Source organism: Cryptomeria japonica, chromosome 1 (assembly GCF_030272615.1).
Source record: "Cryptomeria japonica chromosome 1, Sugi_1.0, whole genome shotgun sequence".
Classification (NCBI taxonomy): Eukaryota; Viridiplantae; Streptophyta; class Pinopsida; order Cupressales; family Cupressaceae; genus Cryptomeria; species Cryptomeria japonica.
In genome coordinates, this window is record NC_081405.1 from 241,724,527 (window position 1) to 241,735,627 (window position 11,101).

Genomic DNA, 11,101 nt, shown 5'->3' on the forward strand with positions numbered 1-11,101 from the left:
ATCTACCTCTTTGAAAATTTCTTTTGCCACCATGAGATTGAAATTTCTCAGTTTTTATCTAAAAGGAGAAACACTAGGCTTCAATGGAATTTGATGTTGAAACTGACTATTCCTAAATTCCTTCAAATCGTCATAACACCAAGAAAACACGTCAATGCATTTTTTCAATAACTCAATGAGCATTCACTTGTCCTCAAAAGAACAACATTTGTCGATTGTTACCATTCTAGGATTAGATTCATCACCAAGATTGATCTTTTCGCAACCCACCTTACTATCATCATCAGGAATTTTCTTGCCACTGAACACTTCATTACGAGTGAAAAACCTCTCTAGAGTCACCAAACCTTTCGGGATTTTGTTCGCCTTAAGCTGAATGAAATTCTTATCAGAATCAATAATAGGATCTAGACAAAAAAATTTACAAATATCCTCAGAACCCTCAAAATATGATTGGACAAAGGAATAGGCACACTCCAAAAAATCCTTAATCTAAGCATCTGTATCAAATACTTTCCAATGATACACATTTTTAGGAACACTAGGTCTGTAAATCATTTCAATTCTATAAGAATCATTCTTAAAGTTTGGGTGTGGTAACAAGAGAGAAGCTGAAATAGCCAATGAATCTGCCCTAGTGTTCTACTCTCTTGGTATAGCTTCAGTTGAGAAAGCATCAAAAAATTCTATCTCATCCCAAACTATGTTTCTATAATGTTTCAGTCTATCATTTTTAACAGAGTAAGCATTTCTTACCTGTTTAACAATCAGCTCAGCATCACCTTTCACCTTAAGCAATTTTATGCCCTTACATTTGGCTTCATTCAACCTTAAAAGTAATGCCTCATATTCCACAGTGTTATTTGTATTCTTGAAATCCAATTTGAAAGAAAAAGGAAAAACATTACCATTAGGCAAAAGTAGAACTACTCCTGCTCTTGAACCAGAGTTGGCACAACTTCCATTGAATTCCATTTGCCATAGTTCATCTTGTTCATCAACTACTTCTTCTAACTCTTTTTTATTAGGTGCAAGAATGAGATAGTTTCCAAATTCACATTCTTGGAATAGAATCTGGGCTTTGGGATTATCAGAAGAAAAAACTATATATTTATTTTTCAGTTCAGGTTCAAGTTTGATCTTTTGTTTTCCTAGTGGAATGATAGCCTCTAACTAGTCCATCTTGATCTCACCCCCTATGTCTCTATAGAAAGTCCTACTTAAAAGCATCCCATAACTTGTAGGAATGTCAGCAACCAAAATGGTCATCTTTACCCTTTTATTAGGACATGCTACAAGTACTGCTTGAGCATCCTTTACTTGCCCAATGAGAGCGACCTGCTTCCCATCCATCGAGTAACATCACTCAAATGTCTTGGTAAGTGTTAAACCCAAAGCTCTAGCAACAGGTGATGGCATTATGTTATCTGATGCCCTTGAATCTATAATGTAATTACTAAGCTTTTGACCATTCAAGAGGAGAGAGATAAAAAAAGGTTCGGGTTTCAGAACTTGAGTGTCAAGCTTATCTTTAGCACTATGAGAGGCATAGGGATTAATCGAATCAGTGGGAGGGTTAGAAGAAGACGTAGGTTTTTCAGCAACAAAAAAATCGGTATCAACCATACACTCATGCATTGAGGACTCTGAGGTAGGATCTCCTTTTACATATTTGACCAACTTGTCTAATTCCTCCGGGTTTAGTTTTAAATATTCGGCAGTGGAAATTTGAATAGTCGAAGATTTGCAAAATTCAATTATGTCAAAAGAGGGAGAGGGAGAAGAATTGTTTTTACTTTTAGTATTTCTTTGCAAAATCTTAACTTTAGGAGTTTTTGTATGAAAGGAAGAATCATTACTTGCGGGACCCTTACCCTTGAAATTAGTTTCGATAGAGTTTGCAATAGGAGCAGGTTGGGAGGTTCGTTGATTCCTTGTAAGGATCGCACATGTAGGGTCCTCAAGAGTTACCAGAATATTACCACCTCTTTCTGAATCTGATTCGTATTCAAGGTAAAATGATCTAGAGTTGCTAGGCACTCCTTGAATCTTCTCTACTTTAGTGAACTCCCTAAGTTCATCCTTTGTGCTTCCCATTTGGACATGCCTTATCATGTTAGGACAAGAATTCCATCATGATCTGAAGTAAGGTGAAAAGAGCACATAGAACCTTTATCGGGAGGACCTTCTATTTGCAATCTTTGTGGGGCAGCGGGGAGTTGCAAAGTTTGCCCATAATTGTGTTGGTTTGGTTGTTTCCTACTTATATCTTGATAGGGTTGTGGGTAAGAACCTCCAGTTTTCAGAATTTGCCTATTCAAGGCAATCATATCATTGACTAATCTTTGGACAACTGGATCAGTCGAAGAAGTGGAAGCTTGAGATTGACCTTGAGGGATTTGGACATCTTTTCTCCACTTCCCTATTGTTATTAAATCATCTTCAAGTTCTATAGCTTGGTTTTGTGCAGTATCAAAATTCATTGGCCTATTTCTTCTGAGATGGAAACCAACATCAGGAGGCATAGAGTTGATAAAGAAACATTGTTGGTTATCAGTAGTTGGTCTTTTAGCAAGGGGAATTTTATGAATAATTTTATTATACCTAGCCACATAATCTCTCATTGGCTCATGAATCTCTTTCTTCATTTGTGTGAGCTGAGCCAAAAGTGAGTGCTCATCATCAGCGCCCTTGAACTGTTTCTCAAAAATAGTTTTCATTGTTAGCCAATTAATTATAGATCCTGCCTACAGATGACTGAACCAATCTGTTACTCCCTCAGTAAGAGTTTGAGCGAAAAGCCTAACAGCCACATCTTTGTGTTGCACTGCTAGTATCCCAATCGCTACATTAAAGGAGTTCAAATGTTCTTCAACTGAGATTTTCCCATCTCCATTGAACTTAGGTAAAACATCCCTAGCCCCTTTCGAGAGAGGATTATGAGCACCGAGAGCAAGAAGCCTAACTGTAGCGCCCCATGGCTGAGCCATGATTGAAATAGGGAAAATAGTTACAAAAGGAGGAGATTGAATTCTAGAAAGCGTTAATGCTTGCCAATTGCTAGAAGAGAGAGGTACTTTGGGAGTAATTTTAGTAGGGGAAGAAGGTCTACTTTTAACCTTCCTCTTGGGAGTGGAATTTGTAGAGAGTGAGAACCCTTGCAGTTCTTCAAAAAAGTTATCACAAACTCCTTCTCTCCTTCGTGATCTAGTATAAGGATGAGAATCCAATTTTATTTCTTCTAGGGCCTCTAAACAACTCTATCAGCCACAACAACTTCTTGGGCTATGGGAGTCCTTCTCAACCGTTCACCTATTTCTTCTTCTCTTTCCAATACTAGGCGATCTTATTGATACTGTTGGTTATGAGTTCTAACTTTCGAGGCAACAACATTAAGGTCAGCAATAATATCTTCTTAGGTGACTTTAAAATGTAAGCCAGGTTGAAGTATGCATTGTCCAGGAATTATATTAGTAGTTAAAACCATGACTTACTTAGTTCTAACAAATATATAACATACTGATCTATTGAATGTTGACGATCCCCAACAGAGTCGCCAAAAATCTATTAGTGAACAGATTTTGTCTTTCTTTTAATTGAATTAATTCAAAGCTCTATTACCCTCTTTGAAAAACAAAAGTTCAACTAAATAGTTGGGTAAGTGTGACATACATCACTTCCCTCTGAATTTTAGATAGGTACAGCTCCCTCCATTAGTTATTCAGAGAATAATCTAACTAAATAAAACTGATATGCTTTTAACCTAAAAGCATGTAAGGCTGCCTACTTCATTCTTAGATGAGAGGCCGGTAATGTGCAAATATTTTAGAAAAAAACTTTCTTCAAGCTACTTCACCATGAAAATCAGAAGTACTCAAAGCAAAGTTCAATAACATTGATTTCAGCACTTCATACAAATAAACAAGAGAAACAAAGTCTCTTTTCAACCAAATATCTTTCTAAACAACACAAAAAAAGCTCTAGATTAATAATAGCATTCACCATCAAAAAGATAATCATAGACAATTTGAATGGATTAATATTTGCAAGGAAACATTACTCCATGGATTCAAACTCGAAGATTTAAAACCTCAAAATGCATATGATCTTTATATGTATATTCCATGCAACAAAGACATAAGATACACAAACAAGTTCCGTCCAATTTCAAATTCTAGAAAAACTAATCACTTCCTTCGAATGAACAAAATTTTCTAATCTCTAATTCTACTGTTCCAACCCCTTCTAAAATCTTTTTCATCTAACTTATTGTAGTCTTTTTGAAGAACATAGGAGGTCTCCCTGAAAACCCGACCTCCTCTGAAATAGTTATAAAACTAACAAAGTATTTAGGGGACATATGTCCCAAAGTAATTGCAAGGTTTTTGAAAAGCATTTAAAAATAAAAACAAAGCATAAGCATCAAATTATGCTTCATCTCTAGCGTCATCTTCTCTTTCACTTTTCTAGGCATCATGAGCGGTTGTAAGCTCCTGAATCATAAAATGACTTGGATTCTTCATGGCATTAGTTTTTGCCTTTGCAGCTTCCTTTTCCCACCTGTGTTTTACCATTTTCTCGGCATGTTTAGGTAACTGATCATTGCCAATGCACATCATGGATTCAATTCAGGCAATCTATGTTATATCTTTAGAAGTAAAGTTTCCTTTGGCCCTAATTTTCTCCATGTGCAATTTAAATGCCTTTACTGCGTCTTGTGTATTCAAACCATAAAGTCCTAGTTGTCAATCATGATCTGGCTTAACCACTTTTTTATCATTGACCAAGCTATATTGAAGTTCCTAGAGCTCGTAAATAAAGGCTTTGGCATCAAAGATTACAACCTTGAATGTAATTACCCGCCACGCTATGGTTTTCTTCAACACAAAGAGCTGGCACTTATTAGTTACCAACTTTATTGAGTTTTCTGTTAAAAACTCAGTGGCTCCATATTTTTCTATATTGGTGAACATGGGTAGTACATTTTCCCACTTATGCTCCTCCTTTTCCCATTGCACAACCTGATTTTGGATCTCCGCAATGAGGTTTTGAATTTTGTTGCATAGCTTCCTGGAATCTGTAATATATTTTCCGCCATCCTTGATCACCCCTTCAATCCATTTTCTACGGCCCCTGCGATGCTCTTGTCTCACTGAACTTGATTCATCAGTTTCTTGTTCTCTGGTGAAGTGGGATCGAAGTTTTCTAAAGCTTGTGATATAGGCAGTGCTCCAAAATAGCCTAGGCTATCAATGAATTGGGCTAAAACCTTGATATGATCTTTCAATTCCTTTTTTTCTTGTCCATCTTTCTCTGACCTGGTGAGAATTTTCTTAGCCGTCACATTGAAAAGGTGGTTATCAGAGTCCTTGCTCATGTTTCCTAGATCTACTTTGGTGACTTCAAAATCTTCTGCATTTATTTCTTTACTTTCATCCTTGGGTTTATAGGAAGCAATTTCAGCAACCCATCTCCGGGTCTTTTCATTAGCATCCAACCTGGTGGTTGTTTTGAACTTCTTCTATTTAGGACCTTTTTCCATGTATTTGACCACCATATCTTGAATTGGGATAGACACTAGGATCAAGCTCCGTTTCTTACTTACTGAAGTAGTTAACCATTTGGGACTTGTGCTTGAACCAACTATTCTTCTAGTTACTTTAGGTGGTGGTGTCATGGCTACAGTGATCGCATGGGAATCCGTGATGTTGACAATATCACTATCAAGGTCCTCGACCTCAAAAATTTGAGGATTGAGGGTTTTGTCTTTCACCTCTGTGTCTCTGACCAGGTCCATTTTCTTCTATGCAACACTCTATGACCTTGTAAATCGAGGAGCAGGACAGTTCAAAGTAGGATTAGGCTCGTGCTTGGTGTGAGATGACTTCTTATTTTTACCTACATGAACAGGCATAGAAGTGGGGTTAGAAAAGATTTTTGGAGAACGTAGAGAAACCACATTATCTCTTGCAGGACCAATCTTGATACCTGATTTCATTTCTCTTTTCTTATTAACCTAATCTGCAGTTCTCTCCAAGACTCTTTTTGTTCTGAGCTCTATATCATCTTCTTCTTCCACATCCCAATTAATAGAGGATGTTTCAGGATCAATTTGATCTAGATACCTAGGTTCAAATAGCTCTAGATTATCTTCTTTGATCCCACTTATATCAAGTTTCATCTACGGTGAAACTATCTATTCAAGAACCATTCTCATATTTTCTCTCCTAAACACTTCAAGTTCATCACAGCAATCTTCCGAAAAGTCTTCCAAGTATGGGATAGGAAGGTGCAACATCAAACCAAGGCCCCATGAAAAACCTTTATTATCAAAGCCATTCCTTTCTTGATACAGTTTGAAATTAAAATTCTTCAAGTCAGCTCCTATGCTCAATGCATCTGACATTGAACTACAGGATAAAGCGCCCAATTAAACAAGGAATGATCTTCTTATTTATCTTTGGGTTGAGCTTTCTTAATTACAGCAGACAATTGTCTCCAAATCTCAGCAAGGACAAAGCAATCTGAACAAAAATGAGGAAGTCTGAAAGGTTCTTCTTCGAAACCAGCTACCTTTATATAACAGAAACGAGGAAAATTGAACAAAGAAGCTACCATATCTTTTCACCAAGACCTGTGCTATGAATTGAAGAACATGAAATCAAAAAGAATGTTTGAAGACGCCCACGCTTTGGTGAAAAGATATGGTAGCTTCTTTGAGGTTTTAAATCTTTGGGTTTGAATCCATGGAGTAATGTTTCCTTGCAAATATTAATCCAGTTAAATTGTCTGTGATTATCTTTTTGATGGTGAATGCTATTATTAATCTGGAGCTTCCTTCTGTGTTGTTTAGAAAGATATTTGGTTGAAAAGAGACTTTGTTTCTCTTGTTTATTTTTATCAAGTGTTGAAATCAGTGTTATTGAACTTTGCTTTGAGTACTTCTGATTTTCGTGGTGAAGCATCTTGAAGAAAGTTTTTTCTGAAATATTTGCATATTAGTAGCCTCTCATCTAAGAATGAAGTATGCAGCCTTACGTGCTTTCAGGTTAAAAGCATATCAGTTTTATTTAGTTAGATTATTCTCAGAATAACTAATGGAGGGAGCTGTACCTATATAAAATTCAGAGGGAAGTGATGTATGTCATACTTACCCAACTGCTTAGTTGAACTTTTGTTTTTCAAAGAGGGTAACAGAGCTTTGAATTAATTCAATTAAAAAAAGACAAAATTTGTTCACTAACAAATATAAAAGCCCTTCTTGTTCCCGTCACTTCCTTCCAATATAAAAGCCAAATCTCTGGTGGACCTGAATGATTTGCAGGAGTAGTGGTGGTTGACAGCAAGATTAGACGCCATGGTGGAAACCCGTGGAGTGCAGGACACATGTAGGCAAGCACAACAATGTCCATCACAGCTATAATGATTTGACAACGCGTTAGATGGGAAACCCGTCACACAGTTAGAGGAGAAACTCTAGCCACACGTTAGTCGATCTTTGCCCGATGAGTGGTCTTAAATGATTTGCAGGGACGATGGTGGTTCCGAGCGACGAAGTCAGCATTTTTTTTGCCTCGCAAAACAGTTTGACATGCACATCCACCTGAAAAATCAATGACAATAGGAAATGATGAATTCGCGACGTGAGACTCTTTCAACTTTGACGTCAACCTGTCAGAAACAGCCACCATTAAACAACAAACCATGCTCAAAAATTTATTTTAAGGCAGGTGGTTCCCGACGTGAAACAATTCTAGTGGCGGTGTACCCCCATAGGGAATTGCCTATCGGCAAATTAGTGCAGAACTAAATAATTTACCATAGCTGTGAACCAAAAAAAATCCATTTTTTCTATTGTTTTTGTTTAAAAGCCCTAATGTAAAAATTAAGTGCACATGTGAATAAGCAACCACAACACAAGAGCAGACAAGAACATGTATTTTGAGGTGATGCTAGATTTAATAAACTGAAAAGAGTTCTTGAATAATTTATTTCAAAATATTTACCCCAAACTTACAATTATGACAACTTATGATGCATTAAACTGTAATTATAAATACAATTTTAAAATTGTTTCAGAATTAGACTGAATGCTCGTTTATCAGAACAAGTAATTTTATCTTTTCCTGAAATTCCAAATGAGGATGAATGTTCTAGATTTTAATTTAGAGTGCTTCCAGATTAGATTGTGTATGAGTTTTTTGCATCAATGTTTTGGAGCACACTCTGTTATCCATCATTAGGATGAATAGAGACCATGCAGAAATGAGAAGATGAACGTTTCGGATCACACTCGGTGATCCATCATCAGGATGAATAGAGAGCATGCAGCTCATTTCTGCATACTCTTTATTCATCCTACTGATGGATCACGAAGTATGATCCAAAATGTTCATGCAAAAAACTCATACACAGTCTAATCCGGAAGCACTCTAGATTAATATCTTATGGATTGTGGAAACTTGATGTCTGTTATGTTCTAGATTTATTTATGCATTATTAAATATATTTTCTTCTAAATTGGATGTTCGACAGTGATAATGACGATGCCCATGATTTCTAAATAGGCAAATGGAATCCTCATTTGAGAATATTTTTGAAAGAATATTACTGAAAAAGGATAAAAACCAAACTCTACTTTTAATATAAATTTCTTTGACAGAGAAACGGTCAATGTCGCAAGAAATGACGTTGCCAAAGGATTTAAAACAAAGAAACAGAGCCAGGCAATGATTTAATTCATGGCTCTCAAAATTCTACTAGCCTTAAGCTTGAACCAAATCTTTAATGGGACATCCTTTGAAATCTAGGAAATATATTTAAAATATACAAACAAGTACATAAAAACAAAACACTGTAATTATTATTCACCAACCACTATCATCAAATCCTATGGTGCTAATCAGGAGCCCAAGATGACAGACTGGGATTGCTTTTCATATTGGAAGTCATTGGACTGCGAGCTGTCCGCACACCACACAAAGATTCCGTGAAGCTTGCCGGAGTCTCTAAGCTTTCTGCACGCGTCAAAGAAGCCATTCGCAGGTGACAATCCTCCACTTCCTTCCGTCATGAAACTAGCCAGCACTTTTCCACCGCTATAGCGAGTCTCCCGAGCGTTGAAATAGTTCATGAACTGTGAGACTCTGGTGCTCGAATCATAGGCATGGAATTGGAAATTCACATAGTCAATGGAATCGCCATAGTTTTTCCAGAGTGCAGTGTAATGGGACTGTATTGGGCCGTCGTCATAGGGAGCGATGGAGGCGAAGGAGATGACATTGTTCTGCTTTAATTGTGTGATGAGCTGCCCAATGCACTCAGAAAATGTGTTGGGATCGGAATAGTCGAAATGCTCATAGTCGATGTCGATGCCGTCAAGATGGTATTGCTGGATTATCTCGGTGAGAGAAGAAACTGCATTCCTCACCCACGACGACACAGAAGATGGTCTGAACTGGACGTTGCCACTGCTCACACTGTCTCGTGTGTTGAGCTTTGATGGCCTGCACGGCGCTGGGGCTCAGATTGTCGTTATCCCAGAAAATGTTGAACTTTCCATTTGTAGGAGCGCTCCCCGACGGGGTGTAGTCAATAGCAAAGGCGAGAATGAAGTGAAACTGCGTGCCGGGATCGATTGGTAAGTCGGAAAACTTAACATTATCGAACTCGGCGCCAATGTATTCTCTAAAAAGCTTCGAGTTCGCACCTGAAATATAATCACGTTAATCAAACAAGAAGGCTGCCAATTGTTCAACAAAATGTAAACTTTTTATAGCTACGAAGGGAAAATAAATATATAGTGATGGAAAGGACCGAATACAAACGAGAAAAATAATCTCCGGTTTCCCTGTATATACAATATAATGAGACGCCTACCTATCGTAGTAGGCACGAACAACGCAAGAACAAGTAGAGAAACCTTGAACAATTCAGCCATGGCGTTAGGCAAAACTATTAAGCGCAGCCTGAGAGGGACATATGCATGAAAGATTAGAGCAAACACTCTTATATATATCCACATATGACGTGGAAATGAGATTTAAAATATGGAGACGGCATTTGTCACTATCGCCTGATGTGGGACACTCTTCTACAGATCAGGCGAGGTCATGTCACTCACTTATCCTTTAAACTATTCTGATGCTTTCAAAAGGGTTCAACAATTTGTTATTTATCAGGCAACAAGCATCACGGTGGTGGTTGAAATTTGTAGATTCCTTTTCTAATCCCTCTATAATAATTAAGAGGTAATTATATAATCATTGAAACTGACTAATACACCAATAAAATTGTTAGATATATTGTGTCATGAAATTACACATTGTATTTTAATTCTTGTGAAGTCAGCACAGTTGTTCGGAAATTCTCTTTATGTTTCTATCCTCAATTCGGTAGGCGCTACATGAAAAAATATTAATGAAGCGTACAAGCGCAAGTTACGTTTTCGTTTTCGTAAGCTATTGAATATCATGTTCATTTTATTCCCCTCTTGTTCTCTCATCTTTGGACGATAACGTCTTTGTTGATGCCATTGCAAAAAAATAAAAGTGGGAATATGGAAGAAGAGTTACCAAATACACACCAATATTAAATGGTCGTTCAGTCGTTAATTTCATATAAATGGTGGAATTAAACATAAATAGTAGTATTTTTATATTTTATAAATAAAATTTATGTAAAATATGTTGAGAGGTATCAAATTTAAAAAATATTTATTTTTAACATAGATTAATTAATTTTATATGATTGATATTTATTAAAATTTAATCTTATATTATAATACTTGCGTGAAAAAAAAATAAAAGTTTTCTAATCTAGAATTAAAAATATAATTTTTAGAATTTAGTTTTAGTTTTGAATATGAAATAATTTGCAAATAGAAGTTTCTTTAAAATCTAGATTTAAAAATATAATTTTTAAAATTAGAAGTATATATATATATATAATAACATTTAATAAATAATAATAATAGAAAGTTGCTTTTGAATCTAGATTTTAGTCTTCAACTTATTTTTAAATTATCCATTGTCTACTTATTAAAATGACATGGATAAGTGATATTAGCAACATATCGGTCTCAGAAAATCGCAATCAAAAC

At 36.3% G+C, this 11,101-nt stretch overlaps 1 pseudogene; it reads right to left on the bottom strand.

Moving 5' to 3' along the window:
* Positions 1 to 8,902: 8,902 nt before the first annotated feature.
* LOC131034159 (chitinase 2-like) lies at positions 8,903 to 9,940 on the bottom strand (annotated as a pseudogene).
* Between the last annotated feature and the right edge of the window lie 1,161 nt (positions 9,941 to 11,101).